Below are 12,030 nucleotides of genomic sequence, written 5' to 3'. Positions count from 1 at the left end.
TATGCGTCTTCAGAGCTCTTACTGATCCAGCAACCTAGTGGCCTTACACGGTGTTTTCATTTTTGTCGTTCTTGTGGTTAGCTTCATGCATGCACAACTTGGCAAACTGTGGACATTTATTTATTTGTTATGTAAAATCCTTTTCATAAATTGGTTGTATAGATTGGGCAAGTGAGTGAACACACTGGAGTGAGGAGATATAGCTGAAGAGTCATTAAAATCACCTAAACTACGAAATGCTTTCTTTGTGCTGTATAAAGCTATCCAGAAGCCAGAGGTCAATGAGGTCTAAACCAGAACATTTTGAGGAATATTTCCCAGAATGCTCATTGGAAACACTGATTCATTAAACCGAACAAATTTGGTCCAATCACTTATGTACTAACATGTGTAGTCACAAATACAAGTTTTAAGAAATAAGTAGATTGGGAAAACAAAAGCAATGTTTTTGCTCTTAGTAATGAAGTAGTAATGAGACAGATCTACATTCAAACATTAGCTGAGACACTGGCTAGCTGTGTTGCCCTTCCATTTTTCATCCCCAAAACAAAACACGATGTTTAGTGTAATATATTTTAAGTAATATTTATAAGATTGTTAGCATAGTCTTCTGAACATATGACATGTTCGCTAAATATTAGATATTATAACTGACTGCTCCTCTTCTGGTTTCATCTCCAAAATCTGAGGACTATTTTAAAATATTAATATTCCATTATTACCTCCCAAGGAAACAGCCAATGATCCCTTGCTAGCTGTGAGTTCTCTGCCTGTGTTTACCTTCTGTCAGGTATATTCAAATTAGCATCTAAACATTAAATTCAGCTCATGCCTTTCTTAATACCTTCTTAAATCTGCATTTATTTCCCCTTTTCTTTTTCTAACTCTATTCTTGGAAGCAAATTGATCTCAAATGTGATGGTATCATCCACATTTCTATTTGTGACTGAAAATATGGCAGATCTGCCACAGTGCTACTGAAAATCAGAACTTAAAAAAAAAATGGCAAGGAGCCTGGCATGGTGGTGCATGCCTTTAATCCCATCACTTGGGAGGCAACGGCAGTGGATCTCTCTGAGTTTGAGGCCAGCCTGGTCTACAAAATCTGCAAAGCTAGGGCAACACAGAGAAACCCTGTCTCTAAAAACCAAGCCAAACTAAACCAAAACAAACAAAAAATGGCAAGAACTGAAAGTTTAATACAAAATGATTTAGAGAATTTAGCAACGTATAACCAGGCTTTAAGTTCCCAGAAGTCGTGCTTGGTACTGTTTGCACTACCATGGGACATGATGTTACGTTACCAATTGTCAGAGTCTGCACTTTACATAAAATGCTAGCCTACATTTGAGGGGAAGTAAGAATTAGGAATATAAGCAGTTAGTCTTGCTTCTGCCATAATCTCACTGTTTGACATGGAAAGAAATCATTAAATATTTGTGATCCTCAGCTTGCCATCTATAAAAGATGGAAGTTCTGGGGTAGGGACTGTCGCTCAGTGGTATGGTGTTTGCCAGGGCTTGATTTCAGTACCAAAACAAAACTAGCCAACCAGAAAAACAAACAAAAGAAAAGGAGCTGTTTGCCTCTTAAACATGCATGAAAAAGAGAAAAAAACATAAGTGAAAATATAAATACTGATTAATAAGTGTTTTCGTGGAATAAAGTACACCAGTATGGCTAGTTAATTTTAACATAGTTGGATAAAAAGCTGAATGGACTTATGGATTCAAACAGCACCCTCATACTTAAAAAATGAGATATTATCTTTCCTGCTCAGGTCCATGGCTTTCTTGGCCATCATCATTCAGTGGAATACATCACATGGTAATTAGAGAAGGAATTGTTTTCTGATCTCACCTAGTGAAATCCAGTTGAAATAGTTACGAATGGCTTAGGTGACAAATGTGAAAATAGACTTTGCTGTATAGATCCAGAGTCCTTGATGATATTGACTTCTGACTCTCTGGGAAAAAAAAAAAAGCCAGGCCTATATCAAGTAAGGCAGTAGAAGAATTATCAACTGATTAAAAAAAAAAACAATGCAAACTACAGCTGGACACACATTATAAATATGAGAACCTCTGAATACAAAAGTTCCATGCCAATGCATAGTAGATAAATTTATGAGCCACCATGTGGTTGCTGGGAATTGAACTCAGGACCTCTGTAAGAACAGCCAGAGCTCTTAACCTCTGAGCCATCTCTCCAGCAAATGGTAGATAAATTTGGAATGAGGATCACTTGAAGTAAAGACAACAGCTTAATTTCAGTTTTAGGACATGTTCAATATATACTTAGTGTTAACAAAAATGTTAGTGATTTTAAAATAGCCTTTAGGACTATTTATTTAAAAACATTGATCCACCATCATTCATTGCACTGGGAAAAGTATAGTAAATGGTCGGGAAACAGTATAGCTGTAGAATTGCAGGAATGTTGGATCATTTAAGGCAGCATTTTAACAGGAGGTTTTACAAGAGATATACATCTGCCTAGACACTTTGATTTGGTATTAGGGTCTTTTGGAAGAGAAATGTTGAACTGCATTTGCATAAACAAAAGGGCCAGGGCTATGATTCTCATTGTGGAAGGACAGTTCAGAAAACAGTAGCTGGGGTGTGACAGTGTGGATCAGTAATCCTAGTCCTTGGGAGTCTGACACAGGAGGGACTTAAATTTGAAGCCAGCCTGAACTACAGAACAAGTTTATGATAGAGTCTTGGCTATAAAGTGAGAACCTTTCTCAAAAACCCTCTAATACAACACACACACACACACACACACACACACACACACACACACACACACACCTACCTGCATTTGTATTGTATATACACATAATATCCAGGCTCATTCAAAATGAACAACAAATTAAAATTTCAGAGGTGTAGCCTAGCATTTGTTGTCAGGTCAAAAAGCTAGCACTGCCTTTGTTTAAAAATGGGAACCTGGAGGCATTTTCTCAATTGAAGTTCCTCTTCTCAAGTGACTCTAGCTTGTGTCAGCATACATGACGAAACTGTCTTAAATTTTAAATATTAAATTTAAATATTAAATACAATGGATATTCATATTTTCTGTGATTGAAGAACAAAAAGGAAGCAAAACCAGATATTATGTATTATATCTAAGGTGATAATATTGATGTTAAATAAATGAAATCATTACAGACCAAAAAAAAAAGGGGGGGGTGGGTCCTGGTAGCTGAACATGGTAAGATACCCTATACTCCCAGAACTCAGGAGACTGAGTCAGGAGGCTCTCAAGTTTCAGTTTAACCTTGTCTACATAGTAGGACACTGACTCCAAAACAAAACAAAACAAAACAAAACAATCAAAAAAAAGCAAGTGGAGAAGAGCTGGAGACAATGTTATTTTGAAACAGCACAAACTTAGGAAGTGGCAACAGGTCAGGAAGGAAGGGAAATAAGGTAACTATTCTGTTTACACCAGTGTGAGAATGATAAGAAGCCCCGATGTGACTGCTTCCCAGGGGTTCAACTCTTAATGCTTCTCTTTTTCATCCTAATATTATCTCTTTGTGTGGGCTGGGCAAACCTGAAGATTTTATAGATAATTCAGGTATTCTACCATTTCTTTCTGGAGACCACTTGAAAATTTTTAAATTATTATTACTTATTATTATTTGTTGTTGTGTGAAGTGGAAAGCATGAGTGCCATGTTGCACATGTGAAGGTCAGAGGGCAGCTTTGTAGAGTTGTTTCTGTGGTGGTTTGATTGAATGAGAATGGCTTCCATATAGGCTCATATGTTTGAATGGTTGGTGGAACTGTTTGGAAAGGATTCAGTGCTGTTGGCCTTGTTGGAAGAGGTTTGTTACTGGGGGTGGACTTTGCGTATCAAAAACCCATGCCAGACTCCCCTCTCCCCGGCCCCTCTCTGTTGCTTATGGATTGGGATACTGCCCTAGCACCATGCCTGCCTGCCTGCTTCCCCCCATGATGACAATGGATTAATTCTCTAAAACTGTGAGCTCCCACTTAAATGCTTCTCTAGCAGTCACATTAGCCATGGAGTCTCTTCACAGCAGCCCAACAGGACTGAGACTGCTCTTTCCTTCTATTTTTATATGGGTTCTGGATATTGAACTCAGGCCCCCAGGCTTGCTTGAAGCATGAAGTGGCTAGTGAAGGCCACATTTAAATTAAAAAAAAAAAGGTTTTAGGAAAGTTACTTGCTCAACTGAAAAAGAACTGAGAACAGATTTTTTTTTTTTCACAGCACACTATAATGAGTGGTATGACAATAATCTGGTGCTTCTGAGACCCTCTTTCCTCTCAGTAACTGTCAGAGAATTTCAGTGTGCCTCCTGTTACAAAAGAAGTTGTCTTTGGAAAACATGTTTTATGTTAAGAATAAATTATATCTAGGTGCAGAGGGAAAAGGATTCTAACACCAGCCTTCTTCAAACTTGTGTAAATTGAAGTTAGAATGTTTTATCTCTATAGCTTTTATTGGTTTAACTATGTTAAGTAGAAATTAAACCTGAAAAGTCAGGAATTAAAATTGGATTTGGCATCTGTAGTCAGTTGAAGGCAGAATCTTAACTTCTTCTTCTTCTTCTTCTTCTTTTTTTCTGTAGCTTTGGAACCTGTTCTGGAACTCTCTCTGTAGACCAGGCTGGCCTCAAACTCACAGAGATCCACTCTGTCTCCCAAGTGCTGGGATTAAAGGCATGCACACCCCCCCTCCCGCCTGGCTTGATTATTGTATTCTCTTGTGTTGAGTCATCACTAAATTTCAGTTATTCTTTGACAATATCTATACCAAGGAATATACTTCCACTTCATATTTTATTTATATTGTGTGCTTACCTGTTCTTTATTATTGTTTCATTGTTGTCAGTAGATGAATAACTCCCTGTGTTCCTTTCAGACTTATAATTTGATAAACTCATAACTGAAGTTAACCTTGCCCACATTTTGGTGAGTTTATTGATCTGTACAGCTGAGAGATTAGAACAACTCTATCAATTTCAAATTCTAGCATAGCTAGAATAGCAAAACTCATATTAGAATCACTGTTCTACATCAGAAAACAGCTTTGTCCTGGGACTCTGCCCTACACTCTGTCTTCAGACTTCACTGTCACCACTGTGTGTTAGCATTTTAAATGGTTATGACAAAGCAAGTGAAGAGTAAAAGGTTCAACACCCCAAGTGCAGACTACTCATCTGTTGGTTGCACCAATGGCAATTCCTCAATCTGCCTTTTGGAGCTGTGCTGGATGCTCCTAGCTCTTTCTTCTGGGTCCCCAATCTGGCCCCAGGCTGTACCTTCATGTATACTTCCGTATACCTGGAGGCACAGACCTTTCCTTCATGCTCTAATGAACATTACATGTTGCCAAATTAATTGTGGATTGTTCTATTTGCATGTATCCAGTCTAACAAATGATAATTGGGACACAAATTCAGAGAGTGACAACTTAGAAAGGCTTATTGAAGATGGGACAACTTTGAAATGAGTCTCAGGACCAGTGTCACACTATCTTAGTTAATCTGCTCTGTAAGAAGGGAGATGAATGAACCCCCAAATCAAGCCACATAGAGGCCCTAAGATCACACAGAGGTATCCAGATTCTCTGCTGGTGTTCATTCTACAGGCAGAAATTGGCTGAGTAGCAAAACCATGAGAATGTTCATTTGAGACTTTGGTCTCCCCCCACCCCTCACCTGTCTTATTTGAAATTTAACCCCTCCTAAGACCAAGAAATGAGGGTTCTGGAGATTTAACTAAAGGAGAAGAGTATTATCTTTTTTTTTTTCTTTTTTAAACAAGGTCTCAAGTAGCTCAGGCTTACTTTGAACATGTTATGTTACCACAGATGGCCTTGAACATCTGATCCTCATATTAGAGTGCTGGGTTAATAGGTGTGTGCTACCAGTTAATTCCATCCTGGGAATTGGACCCAAGCTTCATGCATGCTAGATAAGTACTCTGCCAATTGAGCTCCAGCTCCAGCCCAAACATAGGACTTTTTATTGTTATTTTATTTTGTGAGTGTGTGTGCTCGTGTACCATGGTACACTTGTATGGGTCAGAGGACAACGTTCAGTAATTAGTTCTTCACCAGGTGTGCTCTGGGGATGGAACTCAGGTAGTGAGACTTGGCAGCAAGCACCTTTGCCCCCTGAGCCTCCTGGATGAACTAAGATAGGAATACTTTCCAATAATAACGTGTCAGAGATAAGTGAAAGATGTTAATCTTGGTATTATGAAATGGTAATGGCTTCATGTTGAGTGTTTAAGACCTACATCAGTGAAGGAATTTTTCCTCTTTTTTTTTTCTTTTGCTCTTAGCAACCAGAAATCTCTGGAGCAGCAGGGCAACAGAGTGTGGGGAACTAGAGAGGGCAGCAACAGATGGTGTGGGATGGTGAGGACAATAAGGGTTGTGATGGCTAATACTATATGTCAACAACTTGATTGGACCGGGAAACACAGGGGACTTGCCAAGTACTTCTGGGTGTATCTGTTCGAGGCATGTGGGTAGATAATAAAATCACCAGAGTGTTATAGGGAGTTGGCAAAAGGTAGGAGGTGAGTTCAGTGGGAGAAGCAGGTCCCTGGTATTCCTTGGGGCTGTAGCTTCCCCTGGTTTCTCCCTGTATCCCCTCTTACTTCCTAGCTGGCTTGACTGAAGTGCTCTGCCCAGTCATGTCCTTCTAGGGTAGAAACTGTCAAGTAAGTCCTCCCTCCCTTGTCTCCGTCCTGCACTTCACTGGAAGAACGTGAGAGGACTGGGAGGACATTATACAGAATAAGAGGCTATAGGAGGGTGGAGAATTGTCTGCCTGTGTTTAGGTTGGCCCTGTGGAAACACTGGAGGAGTTTGATGTGGGGCCCTCGGTGGTTCTAACTACCCAACCTAGATGCTTCTTACGTAGTCCCCAACACTAGAAGTGCTGGCCTGTGTAGCCAAGTGGATATGGTGGAAACGATGGGTTATAAAACATAAGCTTCGACCTGGGGAGATGACTCAGAGGTTAAGAGCAACCAGCTGCTCTTCCAGAGGTCCTGAGTTCAATTTCCAGCCACCACATGGTGGCTCACAGCCATCTGTAATGAGATCTGGTGCCCTCTTCTGGTGTGCAGGCATGCATGCAGACAGAACACTGTATACATAAATATAAACAAACAAACAAAAAACCCATAAGCTTCTCCTTTGGCTCCACTAGACCTTCTCGTCTGGAGCAGCCTGTTGCTATGGTGTGGGGATCCTCAGGGAAATGATACAAATCCAAAAACAAGGAGCTGAGACCTGCTTCCAATATACAGAGGTGGGTTTAGCCTCAGCCAAGCCTTCAGATACCAATGCTGAATGGTACCCTCGTGTCCTGTAAGATACCTTCAGCCAGACAAACAATGAGACCACCCATCACTGTTGCTTTATGTCACTGTGTGTTCAGGTAATTCATTATACCAAAGGAAAATTAGTACATGGAGAAAAGAATTAAAAAGAAAATTTCCAAGATTTCCCAGCTCTGAGGATTCTGCTGTGGCTGAACATCTTGCTTAAACCTGAGCAATTTGTTTATTGTTTTCAGTTCCATGCACCTGCTTGGCTTGTTCACAGTAAGACTTTGGGCCTATGGACTTCACTACCTCACCTGTCTATAAAAAAGGGTGTGGTGTCCAAGTTACAGTTTTGTGTGTTGAAAGAAAAAAACACAAGACACAATGGTCTATTGTAACTCATTAACACCGTTTACATATAAACACAACTAAATACAGTTACAATTGTAACTCATTAGCACCATTTATATATAAACACAACTAAATACAGTTATAAGAGACTAAAAACTGAATGAAATTGCTGTAAGAATCACCAATTCTATATTTTCCTGTTGAAAATAGTTCCTCAATGCCACTGGCATTTTCTTTTGTTGTTAAAGAAGTTTATTTAAATCCAATTGTAATCATGTGGGCACCGTGGCTTAATTGGTTAAATCCAATTCTATTGTAATTTGCCACCATATTTTGCCTCCGCCTCCCTTTAAAAGCAGTTTTTAAAAGCTCTGCTTATAGGGCTGGTGGGGTGGCACAGTGGGTAGAGGTGCTTGTGCACAGTGGTTACAACCTGAGTTTGAAAACCCATCCCACTAGGTGGCAGGGACAGCAAACCTCTGAGAGTTGTCTCTGACCTCCACAATGTGTGCTGTGGCATAAGCATGCCTGAAACACACACACTCTCTCTATCATGACTGTTATGAAAAGAAGAAAAAAGTTTTCTTTTCACAACAGTATTCTACGACATTCCTTTGTACTCTACATTACAGATGATTAGCACACCATAATTTTATGCAAAATGTTAGTAATTTCAAAAAACAACATGTGCCAACTGTTCAATTAATGAGGGGGGAAGGGAGAGAGAGATTTAGCAAGACAATTTCAAATCTGAACCACTATGGAGATTTCGAGACTACCTAAACATTTGCCACCATCAACAATAATCAGATTACACCCATTGATTTTTATTTGGTTCTCCCACATTCTCACCATGCTTGAGCCAGCAGGGCTCAAAAAAAAAAATGGCATTTTTTTGTTGTTGTTGGGTTTTATTTTTTGTTAGAGTCCAGGTTTAGTTCACAGCACCCACATGGCTGGAACTCTAGTTCCAGGAGCATTCTCTGCTGGCCTCCTTGGGCACTATACGCATATGGTGTAGAAACATGCATGCAAAAAATATCCACACACATAAAAATAATAAATATAGTTTAAGTATGTTAGTGGTAATTCTTGGACATTTAATTCTTAGCAGCTTTATTTCTAAACAATGTGAGCCTCTAATCTCCTACTCCGCTTTTTGTTGTTGTTGTTGTTTTGGTTTTTCAAGACAGAGTTTCTCTGTATTGTTTTGGAGGCTGTCCTGGAACTTGCTCTGTAGACCACAGAGATCTGCCTGCCTTTGCTTCCCCCCCCCCCCCCCAGTACTGGGATTAAAGGCATGCGCCACCAACGCCCGGCCACAAATGGCATTTCAAAACATTAGCTTCTACCACCCTCTGGTGGATACATGCCATAGGTGTTTAATCTTACAGGTGGCACCTGTGTGAATCACTTCCCTGTGTATTTATAATAGATGATTTGAATTTCTGCAACACTGTGAGTCACTTCTTGCTCAATCATAGAATCCAGGAACTGAGATTCAGTCTTATTATGGGGAAGGAGAAATCAAGTGAAAGAGAAAAGCTAGGTTTTCCTTGGCTTTGGTAATATGATACTGAGTCTAAAGGAGTGTATCTTTGAATATGACACTTCTTTTATTTTGATACTCTTATTCCCTCACAACAAATTGGAGCTTGAAAATTAAGAGAAACAAATTACTCCAATAACCTCAGGTTCTAGATCTCCTGGGAGAGATGGAAGACACAGCCAGAGAACAGAGGGGACGTCACAGGGCAGTGAGATATTTTGATTTGATTTTTTTATTGGGTGAAAAAGATGGCTTGACCATTGTATCTTTTCTCAAAGGCTCTTTAAGCTCAGATTGTAAGGCTTGGTGGCAGGTTCCTTTTCCCACTGAGCTATTTCAGCCCTCAGTTTTGTTCCCTCTAAAATATGGAAGTGCTATCGTTGCCTCTTTTAGTTAGGGCTTCTATTGCTACAATGAAACATAATGAGCATGAAGGAGGTTGGGGAGGAGTTTATTTAGCTTATACTTCCACATTGCTGTTTATCACTCAGGAATGCAAACAGGGCAGGATGCTGGAGGCAGGAGCTGATGCAGAGCGGAGGGGACCTGCTTATTGGCTTGCTCTCTTGGCTTGCTGAGCTGCTTTCTTATAGAACCAGGGATGGCACCACCCACCATGGGTTGGGCCCTCCACTGCCTGGCGAACTAACAGTTTTTTTTTTTTTTCTCATCCTGACTGCAAATCCCCTTCAGAGACTCTTTCCACATCATACTTACTCTAGAGTTTATAAACAGAGTCACTTAAGAGAAGCAAGATTATTCCAGAAGATCAAAATGTAGACGGAGTTTCTGTCCCACCTAGTCCCTCATATGCAGCATAAAGAAGGACGTACCCCAACATCAAAAGACAGGAGATAGGGCAGACAGTGTGTGTGGAAGTAGTGGGGGCAGAGACTGGTGCTTATGGTGGAAGGCACTGTGGAAATACCAATGCTACAATCCAAGCATCTCAGATATGCCAAGAAGGTGAAAAGTGGTTTGAAGTAAACCAAAGATACTATACCTTTATACTATACTATACTATACTATACTGTATGCATTTGGAAAAAATCCCAACCCTGAGTTAAGCAAAACATAAAACTTGTTCACATTTCTGTTTATTTATTTTTGAGACATGGCTTCACTTAGCCCAGGCTGGCCCTGAACTCACTATGCATCTGAGGGTGATCATGAATGTCTGCTCCTCTTGCTTCAACTTTCCAAGTGTGGGGATGACAGGTGTGCCCCACATTATCTGATTCATGTAATGCTGGACATCAAATCCCGGGCTTCATGCAAGCAAGGCTAACACACTACCAATGGAACTTCACCCCCTAGCCTGTGTTTACTTATCTTAAAAAAATTAATTTTATTTAATGTGTATGAGTGTTTTGTCTGCATGTACATCTGTATACATCATGCATACCTGGTGCCCAGGAAGGACAAAAGAGGGCATCAGATACCCTGTAACTAGGATTACAGATGGTTGTGAGCTACTGTGTGGGTTCAAGGAACCAAATCTGGTTCCTCTGCAAAAGCAGCCAGTGCTGAACCACTGAGTCATTGCTCCAGCCCACTGTGTTTGCAGTTCCCTTTTTGTCTATCTGTTTTGTTTTTCAAAACGGAGTTTCTCCTTATAGCCCTGGCTATCCTGGAACTTGCTCTATAGATCAGACTTGCCTCAAACTCAGAGATCTGCTTTCCTCTGCCTCTTGAGTGCTGGGATTAAAGGTATGTGCCACCATGGCCCAGCCTGTGTCCCGCGCACGCTCTGTATTTCTCGCCAGCAAGAAATCATACACGGGACACTCGGATCCTTCTGCAGACAAGCTTTAATGCATCTTGAGAGTGAAAGAGCATAAGCTTCCCAGAGCGGAGACCCCGAGCCAAAAATCCCGTCCCCTAATAAAGGCTGGCAACCGCCGCCTCGGACGTGTCACCCCATGATTGGCTGCAGCTCATCCGGCCATATGACGCCACGGAATAGGCAGAGATCAATGAATGGAAAATTACCAAGCGCCTGCGCAATAATCTTGTTTACATTCGGTGCCTGCCGGATGCAGGCGCCATCTTGTAATGGAGAATGCAGGGACGGCTCCCTACAGATCCCCCTTTTTTATTAATTAATGATAAGGCTTTATATTTTTACAAGCAAATAGGTCACCCAAATGTTGAGGGATAGAGGCAGAGGTTGAACCTTCCCAAAATCAAACATTAAGACTGTGTACGGGAGTCGCGACTAGGCTGTTAGCTTGACCCGAAGCACTCTCGACCTGTCCTCTGCCGTTTTTCTGGGAAAGGGAGTCTCAGGGCAGGTAACCCTTATGCAGGTCAACGTGCCTCCCAGAGAAGCCTGCATATTGGGCAACTCTCTGTGCGATGCCTTGCTCGACATCCCTCATGGGCTGCTCAAGCCAGGCACTCTACCCTGTGCAATGAGCCTAGGCTCCGGGTGTGCAAGAGCTGTCTGGCCGGCGGCCTATTGCTTAAGCATTGTTAGCCAAATATCAGTGGAAGCCCCTTGTTCCAAAGCTATAAGCGCTTGGGCGATAACCACCTTGTCTCTCTTAGTTTGAGCCCTGAGCCTACAGACCAGCCAGAGAAGCAACATCAATCCGCAGCAAACGGCTGCACCAAACAATCCCACCTCCACCCATTCCTTAAAATAGGAGACAGCTGAAGCAATCCATGATGACAGTCCCTCCGTCAAGGACAGGAGTTAATCTGGATAATAGCGGCTCTCAACTCCCGGGGAGAGGGTGGAGTTCCGACTTTTGAGGGTCCAAAGGGGCTCTTCGGGTGAGTCTTTCCGGGATCCACAGGGGATTC

The sequence above is a fragment of the Cricetulus griseus genome, chromosome 2 (genome assembly GCF_003668045.3).
Source record: "Cricetulus griseus strain 17A/GY chromosome 2, alternate assembly CriGri-PICRH-1.0, whole genome shotgun sequence".
Classification (NCBI taxonomy): Eukaryota; Metazoa; Chordata; class Mammalia; order Rodentia; family Cricetidae; genus Cricetulus; species Cricetulus griseus.
Note: the sequence above shows the minus strand (reverse complement) of the source record.